The 23,597-nt window shown below is 42.1% G+C and overlaps 1 non-coding gene and 1 pseudogene across 1 annotated transcript; one reads left to right on the top strand and one right to left on the bottom strand.

Annotated features, from left to right (window-relative positions):
• Positions 1-205: 205 nt before the first annotated feature.
• LOC147581311 (uncharacterized) lies at positions 206-16,229 on the bottom strand (annotated as a pseudogene).
• A 4,134-nt stretch (positions 16,230-20,363) lies between these two features.
• On the top strand, positions 20,364-20,448 carry TRNAP-UGG (transfer RNA proline (anticodon UGG)). The gene has a single exon. It is a non-coding gene; the product is annotated as a tRNA-Pro (tRNA).
• Positions 20,449-23,597: the final 3,149 nt, after the last annotated feature.

Here is a 23,597-nt window from a genome sequence, read left to right as displayed (position 1 = left end):
CCTGGGCTTCCTGGATCTCAGCTGGATATAAGGTGTTGCATTTCCACCACTACAATCGATTCCAGGGTGGAAGTGAGGTGGGCCGGAGCCCATTTAGAGAGGGTGGTGGGCTGCAGCCCCTCCTGCCTCCCTTCCCGTGTCCCAGAAGGGGCTGTCCGACCTAGAACAAGGACTAGGGAAGGAAGAAAAGTGAGCGTGGGTCACATCTGGCGAGGCACAGGTTGGTTGGGGCATTTGGGGGCCCCATTGACCACACCTACTGCTGCTGCCAGTGCCTTGGAGGGGGGGCAGATCAGGATGAGATGGGGCTTGGGCCCCTTTTAAGGCCAGGGGAGCTCTCCCAGGCCCCTTAGTGGGAAGCCAGAGGAAAGAGTGGAGAAGCAGAAGGGACCTCCTCAGCCCCAAACCCAGAGCCCAGTCACCTGTGTTCCCACCGCAGAGTGTGGGACTCAGCAGGAGCAGGGAGCGGCAGGTAGGAAGTCAGCTTTGCCCGGGAGGGCAAGTGTGTGGGTGAGAGGGGTCGCTGGAAACCGAGACCAAAGGAAACTCGCTCCCCACTCCGGGCGCCTCGAGGCCCTGCGGGCGGCTCGTGTGCGGTGGAGGGTGTTGGTGAGGGCGCAGGTGGGGGGCGGGGACGCGCGGGCTTGGGGGAAGGGGCAAGTGGGAGCGGAGCCGAGCCGGCCAGTCCCAGAAGGAAACTGCGCCTCGGTGAAGGAGCTGGGAGCGCAGCGGTCACTGCTCCTCCTCCGAGGACACTGCCAGATGCCCTCTTCTTCCTCTTAATCCGGTTTTTTTTTTTGGTCTGCCTCCTTGGTTTCCTCTCTGGAGTTGTGGGAGTTTTCCAGTCTCGGCAGTGCCCTTGCTCTTGCTCCCCTTCGGTCCGCCCGAGGTCTCTAGGTGCTGGCACCTGGCTGGGTCCCCGACTCCCTACCAGCGCCGTCTGGGGACTCCCCGGAGGCCGTTTGCGCAGCCTGCCCCGCCCCCGCTTCTCCGTGCTTGGAGGTCAAGGGCTGGCTGGAGTCACAGCTCAGCTCGCTTACCTTCCCTCCGCTCCGGAGCAGGTGGAGGAGCGATGGGCCTGCGGGGCGCGCCCCGGGCTGCCGGACGCGCGGTGCTGGGCGCTGAGCACGCGCCGCCTCCACCGCCGCGGAAGGTGCAAACCGCCTGGACTCCTTGGGGCCGCACCCGCGCCCGAAATAGCTCGGGGCTCCCACTTAGAGGACTTTTCAATTCCTTGAGCTTATAAGCATCTCCGTCTTCTAGCATACTTGATCTCTCTTTTATCATCCCATTTCTTCCCAGGACAGGCCACCCCCCTGCCCTCACTATGATATTTACAATTTATGTTCTGGATGAACTTTTTTGTTCCTTTAGTTTCTCTTTAAAAAAAAAAAAAAATTAGGTGTTTATTCACTTGTGGGGGTGGGGGCTAAATGGGGGGAGGGGCAGAGAGAGAGAGGGAGTCACAGAATCCCAAGCAGGCTCCAGGCTCTGAGCTGTCAGCACAGCGCCCAACGTGGGGCTTGACCTCACAGACCGCGAGATCATGACCTGAGCCCAAGTCGGACGCTTGGTCGACTGAGCCACCCAGGCGCCCCTGTTCCTTTCTCTTTCATACCATAGAACATATCGCTAAGTCGCGTCCATGTGTCTTATGTTATTCTTATTTTTTTTTTCTTATTGAAATATTTCTTCCAAGTTTGCTTTCAGAGAGATTTGTGTGACAAAGTTCTTGAGGCCTTCTAGATCCTTCTATATCCAAGGCAGTTTAGTTGAATACAAAATTCTACTTTTGAAGTTCATCTCTTTTGATACTTTTGAAAATATTTGACCATCGTCTTTTCTACATCCAATGTTGTTTTTGAGAAGTTTCCTATTCATCTGCTGCTTGTTCTTTTGTGGGTATTTTGCTCTCTTTCTGTGTACTTTTATTTATTTTTTTTAATTTTTTTTAACGTGTATTCATTTTTGAGAGACAGAGAGAGACAGAGCATAAGCGGGGAAGGAGCAGAGAGAAAGGGAGACACAGAATCTGAAACAGGCTCCAGGCTCTGAGCTGCCAGCACAGAGCCCGGCGCAGGGCTCGAACTCACGAACTGCGAGATCATGACCTGAGCCGAAGTTGGTCCCTCAACCGACTTGAGCCACCCAGGCACCCCAATTTCTGTGTGCTTTTAGAATTTTCTCTCTTTGATGTTTACAGTAAACGTGTTATCCTGTTTGACAGTTTAGAACCCTTCCGATCTTAGATTTTTCAGCCTTTATCAATTCTGGAAAATTTCTCAGTCATTAAATCTTTACAATTAAAGAATTATAATTCCTCCTTCTAGATCTCCTATTACATGAATGTTGAGAGTTTTACTTGATAACATTTAAAACTTTTTTCTAACTTTTATTTCTAACTGAAGTCTTCTGAATGACTTCTTGTCTTCTGGATAGGGTACCAAAGCTCAGGCCTTTCTGGTTTTAGAACTGACAGTGAAACTCTTCACTCAGCAAAACACCATGGTTGGTCACTCTGCTTCCAGATAAGATGAGCTGCACCCATTTTTGTGACTTAATGATGCATATTGAGTTCCTGATTTAAACTGTTGCTTTTCATGGCCTGCATATCTATTTGGGTCTTCTTTGCTACTGTTCTTACTTTGTGGTGCTAAAATCCTTTGCTCTTTCTTTGAGAGAGGCTTATTTTGAAACAGTAATCTATATATTCCATGAATTCTACTATAAGGGTATTTTTTTTAATGTTTATTTACTTTGAGAGAGAGAGAGAGAGAGCAGGAGACGAGCAGAGAGAGAAGGAGAAATAGAATACCCAAGTAGCCTCCTCACTGTCAGCACAGAGCCCGGTGTGGGGCTTGATCTCATGAACCCCGAGATCATGTCCTGAGTTGAAATTAAAAGTTGGACGCTTAACCAACTGAGCCATCCAGGTGCCCCTGAGTGGCAATGTTTTCTGAAATTGCTTTTGTGTCTTCCTCCCCAATGTTTGATTTAGTCCTGAGGACTACAGTCCTGGGACTGTGGTCCAGAGTAATGAACAGAAGCCTAAGTTCTGCTTCCTAACCTTCTGGGTTAGTTTAAGGTATAGGCACGTGTGTGTGTGTGTGTGTGTGTGTGTGTGTGTGTGTGCGCGCGCGCACGTGCACGCCTGCATGTAGGTGTACGTGTGTGACTATATCTCAGGACGAAGAGCCCCTGATGCCATAGTCTATACCTGACTACCCTCTCTTGCCCCCTCCCCGCCTCTCCCTGACCAAGGCAAGAATGTCCTAAGGAACCCTCCTTAGATCTCTGCCCTGACACTGCTCACTGCTCTTTTCAGGAGTATTTCTCACCTGGATCATAACCCTATACACCATGGATGTGTGGGAGTGCTAACTTAGGGTAGGGAGGAAATAGGAGAGAAGCTCAAAGGCCACAGGGTGGCTGCTACTGGCTTTGAACTTCTCCCCTCAAATGGCTGCCACTGTACTGTCATCCAACCGACCTGGCCACTGCAACGTTTCCATTCCTTCCTTGCCTTGTAGAGTGAGGATGTGGGCAAGAAAGTTCTAGGACAATGTAGTGGAGAGAACAGAGCGCAAGTCAAATTCTCCCCCAGGTATTCTCTGAGCAGCTCCCCAGCCTATTTCTGCCAAAAACTGCTGTTGCCTCTCAAACTGTATCATGACTGCTTCCTGCCTCCCCAAGGGTTTCTCCACAGTTTTACTGTAGTTTTTCAGACCAATGCGATTCTTTCCTCCTTCCAAGGCATCTTCTGGGTTGGGCTTGGGAAAATGAAGGAGTTTGCCATTTTTTTTCTGGCTCTGGAAGGTTGGCCTATACAATGAGAGTCTCTTTATGGTCCAGTACAGAAGATTTTAAGATATTTCAAAGACAGTTATAATTTTCTGTTATAGAGTACTTGCACCTTTAAATTCATCTGTAGGCCTTTTTCAGGTCTCCTTGTTACTTATCCCCTTGTTTATTTTTCACCTATCACATATCAGGGAGGAAGGCAGTTAAATTCTCCCAACATTACTGGGGCACCTGGGTGGCTCAATCGGTTAAGCGTCTGACTTCAGCTCAGGTCATGATCTCGTGGTTCATTAGTTTGAGCCCCATGTCAGGCTCTGTTGCTGACAGCTCAGAGACTGGGGTCTGCTTCAGGGATTCTCTGTCTTCCTCTCTCTCCCTCTCTCTCTCAAAAATGAACATTAAAAAAATTCTCCCAACATTATTGCGTGTGCTAGTCTTTTCAGTATTTCAAACCATTTTGCTGTGCAGATAGGTAGACACTATGCCTTTTGGTTCAATGCTTCTTAGTAAAGCTTCATGAGAGTTATAATTTGTTGTGAAATATACATTTGCTGGTACAAAATTTCTTATTTTTTCTTCAAGTCTGTATTTCATGGTATATTAAATTAATAATATAATTTAATAATGTGCCAATTTAGAGAAGAATTCTCACTTTTGGATGCCCCTGTTTTGAGAGTACCTTGTTTGATGCTAATGTAGTAGTAAAAACTTTATCTCTTCATTTGACTCAAGTTTTTTTCCAATATCCTTTGACTTTTAATAATTTTATGTCATTTCATCTTTTTAAATGTTTATTTGAGAGAGAGAGAGAGTGTGTGTGAGTGGGGAAGGGACAGAGAGAGAAAGAGAGAGAGAGAGAGAGAGAGAGAGAGAGAGAGAGAGAATTCCAAGCAGGCTCCACGCTGTTAATGCTGAGTCCAACGTGGGGCTTGATCTCACCAGCTGTGAGATCATGACCCGAGCCAAAATCAAGAGTCAGATGCTTAACTGGCTGAGCCACCCAGGAGCCCCTGTCATTTCATCTTATGTGTTGACTGATAAATAGTATATAGTTAGAAGACAGCTTATGGCCTAACATAACTTTTTTTTTTAACATGGGAATTTTACCCAGATATACTTATTAAAATAAAAGATTTACTATACTGTCCCTTTGTCATTCTGTTCTGTTTCCTGTAACGTTGCTCTGTATCTCTGCTGTATCTTCTCTAATGTTTAGGGAGGCAGTTGGATAGAGCTTGAATAATATTGAGCTTCTGCTGTGGAATCAGGTAGATCTGGCTTTCAATTCCCGTTCTACAAATCATTTACTCTGTTGACTTTATGTGTGTCACATACTCTAAGCTGTAACTTCCTCACTGGCAAAAATGGGGTAACAATAGTTCCTGCTTCCTAAAGCAATTATGGAGTCTTAAAAAAGTTGATGCATGTCAAGAACTTTGAATAGTGCCCTGCAAACAGTTCATGGTCAATTTTTAAGCTGTTATTATTGAAATATTACTGTATTATGTTTTGAAATTTACTCATGTTGACCATTAACTTTTTCAAAAGCAGTCTTTTGTCTAGACTTTTTGTAATAGTCAGCATCAACAGTGACACAAAATCTTTACTTCCCCTCATTTCTGGCAAGTTCTTTTAGTATAAGTTGTTCTATCTCCTCTCCCGTCCCTCCTTCCTCCTTTTTTTGATTTTTCTAACATAATCTTAAATTAATTCAGATGCATTTCAAGTTAATTTTAATATTATCTAATCTCATTTTGAGAGGAATCTTTAACACTTGCTTTGTTTTACAATGAATTTAAAGTTTGTATTTTCATGTATTTTAAGTTGTTTCAATTCTTACCACTCATTACTGAACTCTTAAATCGGCTTCATCTGGGCATGAAGCAAAAAAACAAAAACAAAAAACACACTTTAAGCCTTACTGAAATATGAGGGTAGATGTGGCTATAGGCTACGAACAGAGGGATTTGGTATAGCTTTGTGTGTCTCATGTGCATTCTCTTTTTTTTTTTTTTTTTAATTTTTTTTCAACGTTTTTTATTTATTTTTGGGACAGAGAGAGACAGAGCATGAACGGTGGAGGGGCAGAGAGAGAGGCAGACACAGAATCGGAAACAGGCTCCAGGCCCTGAGCCATCAGCCCAGAGCCTGATGCGGGGCTCGAACTCACGGACCGCGAGATCGTGACCTGGCTGAAGTCGGACGCTTAACCGACTGCGCCACCCAGGCGCCCCATGTGCATTCTCTTTGACCCCAGGTAATGAGAAGCAAAATTAGGAGCTTCCCCTTACCTGCCCTGGGCTACTTTTATACCCTTACCATAGAAGAGGAGAGCTCACTGGCTACAGTGCTGATTTTATTTGTGGTCTCTGGCAAAGGATTCCAAGTAATTTCAATTATAGATGCTATAGTTTCCTTTTTAAATTATTTTTCTTGTAGAGAGAGAGTGCACATAAGTAGGGGAGAATGGCAGAGGGGCAGAGGGAGAGAGAGAGAGAGAGAGAGAGAGAGAGAGAATCTTAAGCAGATTCCAAGTTCAGTGCAGAGGCCAGTATGGGGCTCGATCCCAGGACCCTGGGATCATGATCTGAGCTGAAAAGCCGAACGTTCAACCAATTGAGCCACCCAGACGCCCCATGGATGCCATAATTTCTGACCCACCATACCTGAAATCTCAGGGGCAAAGTTCTTGAGGCCTGTCGTAGGGTTCATGTAATGATCTGCATGGTCCTAGCATTGAAAAACTACTGATGTGCCATATGTGCCCCCACTGCATTTACTTAAAAATACCCCCTAAGCTATAAAATAGATATTAGAGAGGCTCAGCTCAGAAGATGGCGGCGTAGGAGGACGCTGGGCTCACCGCGCGTCCTGCTGATCACTTAGATTCCACCTACACCTGCCTAAATAACCCAGAAAACCACCAGAGGATTAGCAGAACGGAGTCGCCAGAGCCAAGCGCAGACGAGAGGCCCACGGAAGAGGGTAGGAAGGGCGGCGAGGCGGTGCACGCTCCACGGACTGGCGGGAGGGAGCCGGGGCGGAGGGGCGGCTCGCCGGCCAAGCAGAGCCCCCGAGTCTGGCTTGCAAAAAGCGGAGGGGCCTGACGGACTGTGTTCCGACAGCAAGCGCGACTTAGCGTCTGGGAAGTCATAAGTTAACAGCTCTGCTCAGAAAGCGGGAAGGCTGGAGGACAAAGGGAAGGAGAGCTGCTGAGCCCCCGGACGACAGAGCTCAGTTTGGTGGGGAACAAAGGCGCGCGCCAGCGCCATCTTCCCCGCCCATCCCCCAGCCAAAATCCCAAAGAGAACCAGTTCCTGCCAGGGAACTTGCTCGCTCCGCACAAACACCCGACTCTGCGCTTCTGCGGAGCCAAACCTCCGGCAGCAGCGGATCTGACTCCCTCCTGCTGCCACAGGGCCCCTCCTGAAGTGGATCACCTAAGGAGAAGCAAGCTAAGCCTGCCCCTCCTGCCCCTGTGCACCTTGCCTACCCACCCCAGCTAAGACGCCAGATCCCCAGCATCACAAGCCTGGCAGTGTGCAAGTAGCCCAGACAGGCCACCCCACCCCACAGTGAATCCCGCCCCTAGGAGAGGGGAAGAGAAGGCACGCACCAGTCTGACTGTGGCCCCAGCGGTGGGCTGGGAGCAGACATCAGGTCTGACTGCGGCTCCGCCCACCAACTCCAGTTATACACCACAGCACAGGGGAAGTGCCCTGCAGGTCCTCACCACGCCAGGGACTATCCAAAATGACCAAGCGGAAGAATTCCCCTCAGAAGAATCTCCAGGAAATAACAACAGCTAATGAGCTGATCAAAAAGGATTTAAATAATATAACAGAAAGTGAATTTAGAATAATAGTCATAAAATTAATCGCTGGGCTTGAAAACAGTATAGCTGACAGCAGAGAATCTCTTGCTACAGAGATCAAGGGACTAAGGAACAGTCACGAGGAGCTGAAAAACGCTTTAAACGAAATGCATAACAAAATGGAAACCACCACGGCTCGGATTGAAGAGGCAGAGGAGAGAATAGGTGAACTAGAAGATAAAGTTATGGAAAAAGAGGAAGCTGAGAAAAAGAGGGATAAAAAAATCCAGGAATATGAGGGGAAAATTAGAGAACTAAGTGATACACTAAAAAGAAATAATATACGCATCATTGGTATCCCAGAGGAGGAAGAGAGAGGGAAAGGTGCTGAAGGGGTACTTGAAGAAATAATAGCTGAGAACTTCCCTGAACTGGGGAAGGAAAAAGGCATTGAAATCCAAGAGGCACAGAGAACTCCCTTCAGACGGAACTTGAATCGATCTTCTGCACGACATATCATAGTGAAACTGGCAAAATACAAGGATAAAGAGAAAATTCTGAAAGCAGCAAGGGGTAAACGTGCCCTCACATATAAAGGGAGACCTATAAGACTTGTGACTGATCTCTCTTTTGAAACTTGGCAGGCCAGAAAGAATTGGCACGAGATTTTCAGTGTGCTAGACAGAAAAAATATGCAGCCGAGAATCCTTTATCCAGCAAGTCTGTCATTTAGAATAGAAGGAGAGATAAAGGTCTTCCCAAACAAACAAAAACTGAAGGAATTTGTCACCACTAAACCAGCCCTACAAGAGATCCTAAGGGGGACCCTGTGAGACAAAGTACCAGAGACATCACTACAAGCATAAAACATACAGACATCACAATGACTCTAAACCCATATCTTTCTATAATAACACTGAATGTAAATGGACTAAATGCGCCAACCAAAAGACATAGGGTATCAGAATGGATAAAAAAACAAGACCCATCTATTTGCTGTCTACAAGAGACTCATTTTAGACCTGAGGACACCTTTAGATTGAGAGTGAGGGGATGGAGAACTATTTATCATGCGACTGGAAGCCAAAAGAAAGCTGGAGTAGCCATCCTTATATCAGACAAACTAGACTTTAAATTAAAGGCTGTAACAAGAGATGAAGAAGGACATTATATAATAGTGACAGGGTCTATCCATCAGGAAGAGCTAACAATTATAAATGTCTATGCGCCGAATACCGGAGCGCCCAAATATATAAAACAATTACTCATAAACACAAGCAACCTTATTGATAAGAATGTGGTAATTGCAGGGGACTTCAACACCCCACTTACAGAAATGGATAGATCATCTAGACACACGATCAATAAAGAAACAAGGGCCCTGAATGAGACATTGGATCAGATGGACTTGACAGATATATTTAGAACTCTGCATCCCAAAGCAACAGAATATACTTTCTTCTCGAGTGCACATGGAACATTCTCCAAGATAGATCATATACTGGGTCACAAAACAGCCCTTCATAAGTTTACAAGAATTGAAATCATACCATGCATACTTTCAGACCACAACGCTATGAAGCTTGAAATCAACCACAGAAAAAAGTCTGGAAAACCTCCAAAAGCATGGAGGTTAAAGAACACCCTACTAACGAATGAGTGGGTCAACCAGGCAATTAGAGAAGAAATTAAAAAATATATGGAAACAAACGAAAATGAAAATACAACAATCCAAACGCTTTGGGACGCAGCGAAGGCAGTCCTGAGAGGAAAATACATTGCAATCCAGGCCTATCTCAAGAAACAAGAAAAATCCCAAATACAAAATCTAACAGCACACCTAAAGGAAATAGAAGCAGAACAGCAAAGGCAGCCTAAACCCAGCAGAAGAAGAGAAATAATAAAGATCAGAGCAGAAATAAACAATATAGAATCTAAAAAAACTGTAGAGCAGATCAATGAAACCAAGAGTTGGTTTTTTGAAAAAATAAACAAAATTGACAAACCTCTAGCCAGGCTTCTCAAAAAGAAAAGGGAGATGACCCAAATAGATAAAATCATGAATGAAAATGGAATTATTACAACCAATCCCTCAGAGATACAAACAATTATCAGGGAATACTATGAAAAATTATATGCCAACAAATTGGACAACCTAGAAGAAATGGACAAATTCCTGAACACCCACACTCTTCCAAAACTCAATCAGGAGGAAATAGAAAGCTTGAACAGACCCATCACCAGCGAAGAAATTGAATCGGTTATCAAAAATCTCCCAAAAAATAAGAGTCCAGGACCAGATGGCTTCCCAGGGGAGTTCTACCAGACGTTTAAAGCAGAGATAATACCTATCCTTCTCAAGCTATTCCAAGAAATAGAAAGGGAAGGAAAACTTCCAGACTCATTCTATGAAGCCAGTATTACTTTGATTCCTAAACCAGACAGAGACCCAGTAAAAAAAGAGAACTACAGGCCAATATCCCTGATGAATATGGATGCAAAAATTCTCAATAAGATACTAGCAAATCGAATTCAACGGCATATAAAAAGAATTATTCACCATGATCAAGTGGGATTCATTCCTGGGATGCAGGGCTGGTTCAACATTCGCAAATCAATCAACGTGATACATCACATTAACAAAAAAAAAGAGAAGAACCATATGATCCTGTCAATCGATGCAGAAAAGGCCTTTGACAAAATCCAGCACCCTTTCTTAATAAAAACTCTTGAGAAAGTCGGGATAGAAGGAACATACTTAAAGATCATAAAAGCCATTTATGAAAAGCCCACAGCTAACATCATCCTCAACGGGGAAAAACTGAGAGCTTTTTCCCTGAGATCAGGAACACGACAGGGATGCCCACTCTCACCGCTGTTGTTTAACATAGTGCTGGAAGTTCTAGCATCAGCAATCAGACAACAAAAGGAAATCAAAGGCGTCAAAATTGGCAAAGATGAAGTCAAGCTTTCGCTCTTTGCAGATGACATGATATTATACATGGAAAATCCGATAGACTCCACCAAAAGTCTGCTAGAACTGATACATGAATTCAGCAAAGTTGCAGGATACAAAATCAATGTACAGAAATCAGTTGCATTCTTATACACTAACAATGAAGCAACAGAAAGACAAATAAAGAAACTGATCCCATTCACAATTGCACCAAGAAGCATAAAATACCTAGGAATCAATCTAACCAAAGATGTAAAGGATCTGTATGCTGAAAACTATAGAAAGCTTATGAAGGTAATTGAAGAAGATTTAAAGAAATGGAAAGACATTCCCTGCTCATGGATTGGAAGAATAAATATTGTCAAAATGTCAATACTACCCAAAGCTATCTACACATTCAATGCAATCCCAATCAAAATTGCACCAGCATTCTTCTCGAAACTAGAACAAGCAATCCTAAAATTCATATGGAACCACAAAAGGCCCCGAATAGCCAAAGTAATTTTGAAGAAGAAGACCAAAGCAGGAGGCATCACAATCCCAGACTTTAGCCTCTACTACAAAGCTGTCATCATCAAGACAGCATGGTATTGGCACCAAAACAGACACATAGACCAATGGAATAGAATAGAAACCCCGGAACTAGACCCACAAACGTACGGCCAACTCATCTTTGACAAAGCAGGAAAGAACATCCAATGGAAAAAAGACAGTCTCTTCAACAAATGGTGCTGGGAGAACTGGACAGCAACATGCAGAAGGTTGAAACTAGACCACTTTCTCACACCATTCACAAAAATAAACTCCAAATGGATAAAGGACCTGAATGTGAGACAGGAAACCATCAAAACCTTAGAGGAGAAAGCAGGAAAAGACCTCTCTGACCTCAGCCGTAGCAATCTCTTACTCGACACATCCCCAAAGGCAAGGGAATTAAAAGCAAAAGTGAATTCCTGGGACCTTATGAAGATAAAAAGCTTCTGCACAGCAAAGGAAACAACCAACAAAACTAAAAGGCAACCAACGGAATGGGAAAAGATATTTGCAAATGACATATCGGACAAAGGGCTAGTATCCAAAATCTATAAAGAGCTCACCAAACTCCACACCCGAAAAGCAAATAACCCAGTGAAGAAATGGGCAGAAAACATGAATAGACACTTCTCTAAAGAAGACATCCGGATGGCCAACAGGCACATGAAAAGATGTTCAGCGTCGCTCCTTATCAGGGAAATACAAATCAAAACCACACTCAGGTATCACCTCACGCCAGTCAGAGTGGCCAAAATGAACAAATCAGGAGACTATAGATGCTGGAGAGGATGTGGAGAAACGGGAACCCTCTTGCACTGTTGGTGGGAATGCAAATTGGTGCAGCCGCTCTGGAAAGCAGTGTGGAGGTTCCTCAGAAAATTAAAAATAGACCTACCCTATGACCCAGCAATAGCACTGCTAGGAATTTATCCAAGGGACACAGGAGTACTGATGCATAGGGGCACTTGTACCCCAATGTTCATAGCAGCACTCTCAACAATAGCCAAATTATGGAAAGAGCCTAAATGTCCATCAACTGATGAATGGATAAAGAAATTGTGGTTTATATACACAATGGAGTACTACGTGGCAATGAGAAAAAATGAAATATGGCCTTTTGTAGCAACGTGGATGGAACTGGAGAGTGTGATGCTAAGTGAAATAAGCCATACAGAGAAAGACAGATACCATATGGTTTCACTCTTATGTGGATCCTGAGAAACTTAAGAGAAACCCATGGGGGAGGGGAACAAAAAAAAAAAAAAAAAAAAAGAGGTTAGAGTGGGAGAGAGCCAAAGCATAAGAGACTGTTGAGAACTGAGAACAAACTAAGGGTTGATGGGGGGTGGGAGGGAGGAGAGGGTGGGTGATGGGTACTGAGGAGGGCACCTTTTGGGATGAGCACTGGGTGTTGTATGGAAACCAATTTGACAATAAATTTCATATATAAATAAAAAAAAAAAAAAAAAAAAGAAAAAAAAAAAAATAAAATAGATATTAGAAAATCCAATACAAATTTGGCATTTCTCATAGTTACTTTCATGTTTTAAGAACATAAAGATTTCAAAACCAAGTCTCATGTTTTGATGGCCCTGTTTTCAGAGCAGGCTCAACGCATGCTTAGTTAGCCTATTGGGTTATTTAGCACAGGTCACATTTCCCCCTCAAAATCCAAAGGGCTAGAGTGGCAAAAAAATCAAATGCCTACGGGACAGGAGGTAACATGAAATGACTGAAGCCATTATGTGTAAGATCATAAAGATGTTGGGGGCTGTGGCAACCGTAAGAAGACACCCTTTCTAAGAGGGTCAGGGGCTATTTGGGTCCAGTCAATTGTTGCCAACAACCAATACAGACTAATTAATACTGATTTTGTAATAGAAGCTCAAAATGCAAATTTTACATGAATGCTTCCCGCATTAATTCCGACAACTACGTAGAAACTGTGTGGTAGTTACACATTTTATTTATTTGTAGTATACTTTGTGGGTCAATAAGACATCAAGCTAAATGTAGGCTGATGGGCACCATTTTGTGACCTGTCATATAGCTTTCATGTCTTCTGACACATAGCAATGAGGACAAGAAAAAATTTCCGGGGCGCCTGGGTGGTTCAGTTGGTTAAGTGTCCAATTCCTGGTTTCAGCTCAGGTCATGATCTCACGGTTTCGTGAGTTTGAGCCCCTCATCAAGCCCTGTGTCAAGCCCTGCATCTGGTTCTGCATTGCCAGCATGGAGTTTACTTGGGATTCTATCTCTCCCTCTCTCTGCCCCTCCCCTGCTCATGCTGTCTGTCTCTCTCAAAATAAATGATAAACTATATATTTATATATAATATAATAAATAATAAACTATATACATATACACACATATGTATGTATATATATATACGTATACGTGTGTGTGTGTGTGTGTATATATATATATATGAATAAATTTCCCATCAGTTGGGAATGGGGTTTGTGAAAAGAGATTTCAGTTGATTTAAAGAATATGGAAAATTTCTTACAGGTTGGAATGTGTGATACAATAACTCATAACACAACTAATGGTTTGGAATCTGACTGTGCCTCTTACTAGGAGTTCAAAAGTTCTGCAGTGAAATATATGACATATACCAATCATTACCCCAGAGACCAAGCCTCCAGTCAGAATGTAATTAAGCATACTTCTAAATTTAAATCCTTTTCAGGGGTGCCTGGGTGGCTCAGTCAGTTAAGTGTCTGACTTTGGCTCAGGTCATGATCTCATGGTTTGTGAGTTCAAGCCCCGTGATGGGCTTTGAGCTGACAGCTCAGAGCCTGAAGCCTGCTTCAGATTCTGTGTCTCCCTCTGCCCCTCCCCTTCTTGTGCTCTCTCAAAAATAAATATACATTAACAAAATATTTTTAAATCTTTTTTAGTAATCATCATTATGTATACCAGTTGATTCCTCTCTGTTCTGATAAATGCATTACCATTAAACCACTTTCCTTAACTATTCTCTATATTTCAAGATCTGGCTACCAATCAATATGGCTTTAATTTTTTTTTTTCCCTCTCAGTCTTTTAAGTATATTTTGGATGGAACAAAATTGTTTTTCATCTCACTTACAGAGTAGTTTTCTAACAACTACATAGAACATTTTAATTGCAAATGCAGTGACTCCAAATAGCTAGGCAAATTAGCATAAATACAGAACTGAAAGCTGTTAGGAGAGTCCTAAATTAAGTCAGGCTACAAGAAGAAATTTTAGTGAACAAAAAAAATTAAGCACAGACAACTCACAGACTCGGTGCTGTGGTACTTAACGCTGTGCATTCTTCCCACTTAGCACAGGGCATGCACATAATTTGGGTGTTCAATGTATACTTGTTAAGTGAACGAATGAATAAGTAGGCTATGTCTCCTGGCTTTCACCACACATTTACCCTAAATGCCTCTGCAGGATTGCTATTGCTAAAAAGCTGATTTCATCATGTGAATCTTCAGCTCAAAAATACCTTTGCATTGTCTACAAAGCAAAAATTTTCCTGGCCCAAATAAAATCTTGCTTTACTTTTAATTCTTGCTCCTTCTAAAATAACTCTTCCTGCCCCAGCCAAGCCCATCGTTTAGCACACTTCTTAAAATACACACATACAGCCTTTGTCCACCGCTGAAACCTAATTACACCTCTCTGTCCTGGTAAGGTTAGCCCGTTGCTCATTTCCCTAGTGAAATACTCCTTGGGCACACCACCTTAGTTTGCTTTTACTTTTGTCTTAGTAATAATCAACACCTGGCCCCTGTGAATGCAGATTCCTTGGCTCCTCCCCACATCTAATTAACAAATTCTAGAGGAGGAGGCTGGGGATCTCCTCCAGGGGTACTTTTGATAGAAAAGTATAGGAGACTGCCACATTGCAGCCCTTTTTGGTCATGTAGTCATTGGTAGCCTTTTACTGTTACCTGTTGCCTCTGTATTTCTCCTCGGTAAAATAGTGTGCTCCTGATGTGCAGGGACGATGTTTGTATTTATTGTATTCACTACTCCATGCCTAATGTGATGCTGGGAGTATGTGATTGACAAATTCCATCTATATAAATGGATCATCTGATAAAAATTTTGCCTAGGCAAACTTTTTACAAAATGTGATTTGGAACATTGGTCCCTAATAGAAGTATTTGTGAAGAACAAACATTTCTAGTTGAAAATGTTCCTTTCTGTTTGGTTGAGAAAGGAATAGAAAAAAACTATTACACATCTTCAACGTTAAAAGTGAAAAGGGGGCATATGGGATTGTTTAGAAGTAAACTCTGGGTAAGTGCTTGCTCATCAAAGATTCTATATTTAAGCACTGATGTTGGAATGAACTCACAAATAGACAATATTCCATGAATATTTAAGTAAGCCAGAAATGTGAAGTGAAAGAGTGAGGCCCACGAAATTGGAACCAAACATCTTCAACTCCATGATCAATTCTGATTTTTTAAAAAATAAGTTAGTCTTTGAGACGCTGATTTGATACTAAAGTGTGTTCTTCAGTTTGAGCTCTAAAATGAGTAATTCATTTTATTTCAAAAGTCTTTACTGTTGGGTGTCTTTTAGTGAATTTGTCAACCTTCAAAATCCATACATTCCTTGTATAAGATCATGAGAAAAGAGAGGTTACTTCTGGTTTCTTAAAGTGTGAAAGGTGTATTTTCCAACTTGAAACTCCTATTTTTCTAACTCAAAATTGGGTAAATGAGGTTTTCTGTTCAAATCCTCTCCATTCCATCGATCAAATTGAAATGCTAAAATACACGGCTATTTAGAGGTTTACAGGAACATATCCATGACTGTCTGATAAAGGATGGATGTATGAGAAGTTAGTTTTAGCTTTAACATATGTTCTCAGGGAATGAGAAAATGCCATTTCGAGAGGGAGAAAACCTGACCTGACCAATGTAATTTGTTAGAAGAAGTTAAGAGACCATCTAATGAGATTTTAAGGGAGTTTGGCTTAAAAGGAAATGCCAGTTTCTGTACTATTTTCAAAGTATTTTTGCACATTTGATAACTTTCTTTATGCTTTTGTGACAGTAATGGTCCATGTAACACTGATTTGCATTTGCTGTATGTGGTGCCAACTTAGAATTCTTCTCTCGTTACGCTTCATGCTCCGGAAATATCAAAACACTTGTCAGTCTCCGAGTGTACCATGCTCTCTGAACACTTTGTGTTTCTCAAATGCTGTTTGGGATGCCTTTCCCAGATCACACACTGCAGACTCCTAACCTTCTAAGTGTGGACTGGAACATCATTGCTTCCACGACAATCCCCCTGTCTCGAGACGAATTTAGAAGCTCCTTCCTCCTCGGTCCCATGGAGTCTCCTGGGGCCCGTGTATCTATTACCTTGCCATTTCACCATGAGGCTGTAAGCAATTTCAGGTCCAGCATGTGAGGCCTGTTTATTTGTTTTGTTTTGTCTCATTCTTTTTGACGCCTGGAGCAGTTGTCTTTTGCCTTATAGTAAGAAGTTGCCAATAAATATATTGCAAATGAGTAGAAACTAGACAATCAATAGTGATCAATAAATCCTCTAGTAACTGAGGGCCTCTATTACGTTTTTCATATTAAAAAAAAAAAACCCTCTTAAATCTTTTAAAACTGTTTTTTCCTGGGTGTGTCCTCATAATAAGATTGAAAACCAGTGAGGCCACATTGAAGGAGTGGTGGGACAGTCTGTCTTCTTTGTAATGCTGATTTTCTGAGCAGTTCCCCAGTGTCTTTGTGGGTCCCCTCCTTAAGACAGTACTCTCCTTTCATTTTTAAATATTCTGTACGAAAAATCAGAAAAAGTTCAGACACTAATCATTTGTGCTTTGTTACATGATAGTACATAATTTACTAAGTCCCAATACGTTACCTTAATTATGTGTAAATAATGTAGTCTAATTCATTTATTTGGGGAACAAAGTTCCTTTTTAATATTCAAGTTCATTTTGAGACTGCTGGTTCAAAGTGGTGAATTCAGGGGCGCCTGGGTGGCTCAGTCGGTTGAGCGTCCGACTTCGTCTCAGGTCAGGATCTCATTGTTGGGTTCATGAGTTCGAACCCCACGTTGGGCTCTGTGCTGACAGCTGCTCAGTTGCCTACTTCAGAATCTGTGTCTCCCTCTCTCTCTGCCCCTCCCCCACTCATGCTCTGTCTCTCTCTCTCTCTCTCTCTTAAAAAGTAAACATTAAAAAAATTTAAAAAAAATTCAAAGTGGTGAATTGAGCTCATGCTTTTTTACCTTTCCCTCTTGAATCCCTATCAAAACTTACAATAATGAAAAGAAAGAGTGCCTGGCTGGCTCAGTTGGTAGAGCATGTGACTCTTGATCTCAGGGTCATGAGTTCAAACCCACAATGGGCATAGAGCCTACTTTAAAAATACATAAATATGGGGCGCCTGGGTGGCACAGTCGGTTAAGCGTCCGACTTCAGCCAGGTCATGATCTCACGGTCCGTGAGTTTGAGCCCCGTGTCGGGCTCTGGGCTGATGGCTCAGAGCCTGGAGCCTGTTTCCGATTCTGTGTCTCCCTCTCTCTCTGCCCCTCCACCGTTCATGCTCTGTCTCTCTCTGTCCCAAAAATAAATAAACGTTGAAAAAAAAATTAAAAAAAAATACATAAATAAATTAATTAAATAATAAAAAATTTAAAGACCAATAATAAAAAATATATACATAGTCATCACAACATAGAAAAGAAATACGGGTAAGAATTTTAACTTGTTTGGAAAAGATGAAAAACAGAGGAAACAACCAATAAAACAGACTAGGTGACCTATTACTTAGAAACTATGTGTAACAGATGCTGCTAAAGAAAGAGCCCTCTGCTGTGCAGTATTTCGGGGACACTCAAAATTTGTAGAAACCAGGCACAGTGGAGGACACTAAAAACACAGAAATTAATGAGAGGATAATGGAGGGCCTTTTTTCTTCTAAATGCATTAAACGAAGTGGACAAAATCTGGAGAATTCAAATGAAGTCTGGGCAAAACCATGGCAGCTTTGGCATTCTGGCATATGGGGGGCTACTCTCTGTACGTGCATTTTTTTTTTTTTTTGGAGAGAGTGCAAGTGGGGGAGGGGCAGAGAGCCAGGGGGACAGAGGATCTGAGGTGAGTGCTGTGCTGACAACAACGCGTTCGATGTGGGGCTTAAACTCATGAACTGTGAGATCATGACCTGAGCTGAAGTTGGACGCTCAACTGACTGAGCCCCCCAGGCGCCCTGCCCTGTACATGCCTTCTAAAGCAATGCCTGCTAGTTGAGAAACTCGTCCACAGATACAGAGCTTCCAATCTGCTGTTCTGATTCTTTAGTCATAAATACGACAGTAAAACCTTCCTTTGTGAGCATAATTCGTTCTGGAAACATGCTTGTAATCCAAAGCAAACTTGTATATCAACGCGAATTTCCCCTAAGAAAGAATGGAAACTCAGATGATTCATTCCACAACCCCAAATTATTCATATAAAAATGATTACAATACTGTAATATAATACAAAATAATAAATAAAATATAAAACATAAAGAAAAATAAATTAACCCGCACTTACCTCTGAAAACCTTCCTGGCTGGTGTGAGGGAGACAAGAGAGAGGAGGGTCGTTGTGTAGGACGACTTTCATGATCACTAGCAGAATCATTGCTATCTATTGGCCCAAAGGGATCTTCTTCTTTTTGTGCAGCTTTGACAAGGAACCTGTCTAATGACATTTGCTTGCCTCCTTTCGAGGATTTCTTGGAAATGTGACATTGCGTTGTCGTTAAATAGATTCATCGCTCACACTGCTACAGCCTTATTCAGGTGGTGCTTTTCTACAAAATTTTGCACTATTTCTCACATTTTACACATCTCCCTAATCTCATTTGAAGTGAGGGATTCCTCCACCTTTTTCTCCTCCTCCTCTGCAGACGTGATGCAGATGTAGACTTCTTTTAAAATCTTGCAATTTCAGCCACTCGCGTGCCTCGTTCGTACTTCTCCATGATTTCCTTCTTAACTTGCACTGTAATCATCTCCTTACCGCCTTTCTTTTCAACATTTTTCTGTACGGGGGCCATCATATACACTCACACGGATGTTGACTACGGTACAGTATTAATAAGCTTTCGTCATATACTGTATTTAATGCAACTGGCAATAAGGCAGCAGAGGAAAGGGTCTGTATCTGCAGGCAGCCTGACATAGAAGGAAGCAAAGCACTCCTAGCTGACTCTGGTATGGAAAAGCAAAGGACTGTCCATAGGGACTTTGAAGTGATAAAAAATACCCTAGTGCCAGTTGTGGGCACCTTCCAATGTTCTGAACCATCGCTGATTTCTGCCAAACACCACAGCCTGAGACGGAGCACCCGAGCATGGGAGACGGTCACCCACAATCCCACAGGGAGAGACAGAGAGAGAGAGAGAGAGAGAGAAACCATTGGCTCAGTTGTGATCATGTGACATTCGGCATCACTTACTACTCGTGTTGCAAGACATCGCTCATTTATCAAGTTAAAATTTATCAGAAATGTTTGCTCCTCTTGGGGCACACTTGCAGGACAAGTTATTCACAAACCAAGGCTTTACTGTATGATGAAAAGATCATGAAATTAATGAGGAGGAACACAATAGCAAGCAGGAAAACTGACCTGAGAGTAAACAGATGATTCAGGCAACAGAAGAGAACATAATTTTGTTTTTCACTAAATAGTAGCCTCTTCCAAACTCTTTGTTTGGAACACAGGAGAAGGAGACTCTGCAAAGGGAATGCTCAGAGAAGGAGAAAGAGATTTTCTTTACTAAAATGTTATGGAATATCTGGGGCGGGGCGGGGGGGAGGGGTGGAAGCTGAAGAGAGATCTCAGGAAGTTGAGCCAAAGGAGATGGAAAAATAAAGCTGGAATCAGAGAGTATCATTTCAGGGGGTCAACGACAGGTGAGTCATTTGTCATTATGCGGTTGTGCAGTTCACAGCTTACAAGAGCCAAACGAGACGGATCTGGGGAGAGAGAAGAGAAATAACAGAGAAGAGGAAAGGAGAATTTTCCAGAGCTGCAAGATGCACATCTTTAGATGTGAATACCAGAAACTTGAGGCTAAAGTAAGATTATTTTCATTTCCATTTTCAGCCAACGTGTTTTGCCTCCCAAATGTAAAAGCCTGAACATACATATGAGGGTGTGAAGAAACATGAACTACAAGACACGGTTGTGGACGTGTAAACTGGAATAATTACTTTGAAGAACATTTTGTCAGTACTAGTAAACGGGTGCCTGGGTGGCTCAGTTGGTTGAGCGTCCGACTTGGGCTCAGATCATGATCTCATGGTTCGTGGGTTCGAGCCCCACTTTGGGCTCTGTGCCAACAGCTCAGAGCCTGGAGCCTGCCTTGAATTCCGTGTCTCCCTCCATCTCTCTCTGCCCTTCCCCCCGCATGTTCTTTCTCTTTCTCTCTCTCAAAAATAAATAAATTTAAAGAAAAATATCTAGTAAAACTGAAGCACACAGACTATGACTCAGTAATTCCACTTATGGATATATTCTCTTAAGAAACTAAGACCTTTTCTTAAGGAAACATAAATAAGATTATACCTTGCAACAGTGTTTATAATAGAAAAACAGATTATTGTATAATAGTTAAAACTATTATGTATCAACTTGGGTAACTCTCAACACCATTATGTTGAGGGAAAAAAAAAAGAAAAAGCAGGTTACAAAGTGATATATTCAGAAGATACTATTTTAGCATATTTAACAATCTAAATGATACTATATATATTTTTGATAATGAAAATAGAAAAAAAAATTCCAGAGATGAAAAAAAAAAGCAAAGAAACAATCCAGGTTATCCAGAAAGAACATGAATCAGACTGGCATAGGCTTTTAACAGCAATATTGAGCATTACAAAATATAGGGTGATACATTAAGAATTCTGAAGCTGTATGATTTTATGGCTTTATTAAGTGAAAATGCCATATTAAGTGAAAATGCCATATTAAGTGAAAATGCCAATGGTTTTTAGTAAACCTATAAAGTTGTGAAGCTATGCCCAAAATCCAGTTCTAGAACATTTCCATCACTTCAAAAAGATTTCCCCAAATCACAGTCGAGTCTCAGTCACACTCCAGCTCCACGTAAGCACTAATCAGCTTCTCTCCCCATAGATTTGCCTTTTCTATACATTTTATATAAATAGAATCATACAATGTATAATCTTTTGCATCCGGTTTCTTTCTCTTAGCTTAATGCGTTTGAAGGTTACCCGTATTGTAGTAAGTATCAGAAACAAGTTTCTGTTTATACTTAACTTTTAAAGAAACTTCCAAACTGTTTTCCAAAGTTTCTGTATCATTTAACATTTTCACCAGCTATGTAGAAAGGTTTCGGCTTTTCCATATCCTCACCAACACTTGTTATTGTGTCTTTTTTATTAGAGTCAAGTAAAGTAGCATTTCATTGTGGTTTTAATTGTATTTCCCTAATGACTAATGAGGTTGAGTATTTTCACTTATTTATTAACCATTCATATAGCTTCTTTGATAAAATGCTTAACAAAATGATTGGCCCATTTTAAAAATGGGGTTGTCTTTTTATTATTGAGTTGTAAGTGTCTTTTATATATTATGGACACTACTCCCTTAGCAGATACATGAGCTAAAACAAGTTAAAATAAATAAATGAGCTATTATATATATTTTTTCTCAACAGATTTTTTTTTAAAGTTCATTTACTTATTTCGAGAGAGAGGATGAGTCAGGGAGAGGGACAGAGAGAGAGGGAGAGAGAGAATCCCAAGCAGGCTCTGCACTGTCAGCATAGAACCCCATGCAGGGCTCGATCTCAAAAACTGTGAAATCATGACCTGAGCTGAAATAGTCAGACATGTAACCTACTGAGCCACCCAGGCACCCCTTGCTATTATATTTAAGAACTCTGCAAAACCAAGTCATGAAGGTTTTTTCCTATGTATTCTTCCAGAGTTTTATAGTTGTAGCTCTTATATGTAACTGTTTGATCTACTTAGAGTTAATTTTTATGTATGCTGTGAGATAAGAATCTAAATTTATCTTTTAGGACCTGGCAATTGTTCAAGCTAAGGTTCAAGCTAATTGTTCAAGCTAATGATAATTGTTCAATCATTTGCTAAGAAGACTGTATTGTGGGGGCGCCTGGGTGGCGCAGTCGGTTAAACGTCCGACTTCAGCCAGGTCACGATCTCACGGTCCGTGAGTTCGAGCCCCGCGTCAGGCTCTGGGCTGATGGCTCAGAGCCTGGAGCCTGTTTCCGATTCTGTGTCTCCCTCTCTCTCTGCCCCTCCCCCGTTCATGCTCTGTCTCTCTCTGTCCCAAAAATAAATAAACGTTGAAAAAAAAAATTTAAAAAAAAAAAAGAAGACTGTATTGTGCATTACATTGTGCTTCCTGATCCCTGCCCACCCAACTCATATGTTGCCATCTTAACCCCCAGTACCTCAGAATGTGGCTGTATTCAATGGTCATCGAAGATGTCATTAGTTAAGATGAGGTCATCCTGAAATAGGGTGAACCCTTGACCCACTGCAACTGGTGTCCTTATAACAAGAGGAAATTTGGACGCAGACACAGACACAAGGAGACACCATGTAAAGATGAAGACAAGGATTGGAGTGATGCTTCTACAAGCCAAAGAACCCAAAGATTGTCCTTAAATCCCCAGAAGCTAAGCAAGAGGCATGGGACATTTCCTCCCTCATGGCCTCAGAAGGAGCTGACCCTGATGACGTCTTGATTTTAGACTTCCAGCCTCTAGAACTGTGAGACAAGGAGTATCTGTTGGTGAAGCCACCCACTCTGTGATATTTTGTTACAGTGGCCCTAGCAAACGGATGCAGACTGGCCGTCCAATTTTTAACCTAAAATTCTAATCTTAGCCCAAACTTAATCAAGGGAGAAGGTTGAATGAGAGTTTTGTTTGTTTGTTTGTTTTGACATTCAAAGACTCAGAAAGTTTATGTGCAGTACACCATTTCTTAGGAAGTTACTTTAGGGTATACTGTAGTAGGGGCACCTGGGTGGCTCAGTCGGTTGAGCGTCCGACTTTGGCTCAGGTCATGATCTCGCGGTTTGTGAGTTCGGGCCCGCGTCGGGCTCAGAGCCTGGAGCCTGCTTCGGATTCTGTGTCTCGCTCTCTCTCTGCTCCTCCCCCACTCACACTCTGTCTCTCTCTCAAAAATAAATAAACATTAAAAAAAATAAAGATAGGGTATACTGTAGTTTTAAAATGAGGAAGAAACTAAGAAGAAGAAGAAATATGATCTGGAAAGTGTGGAGCTAGAAGAGAAAGAAAAGAAGACCCAGCCGTGTAGCAGGTCCATAGAGCAGTTGATCTGGATGATAACAGGAGTATGGAGGGCCTCAGGAGGAATCCCAGAGATTTGTTTGTGCTTTTGTTGCTGGGAACATGTGGCTTTATTTATTTACTTATTTTATTTATTTATTTTGAGAGACAGAGAGAGAGAACACAAGC

Source organism: Puma concolor, chromosome B2 (genome assembly GCF_028749965.1).
Source record: "Puma concolor isolate L17-30 chromosome B2, mPumCon1.1.hap2, whole genome shotgun sequence".
In the NCBI taxonomy this organism is placed as follows: domain Eukaryota; kingdom Metazoa; phylum Chordata; class Mammalia; order Carnivora; family Felidae; genus Puma; species Puma concolor.
Note: the sequence above shows the minus strand (reverse complement) of the source record. Positions and strands in the feature narration are given on the sequence as shown.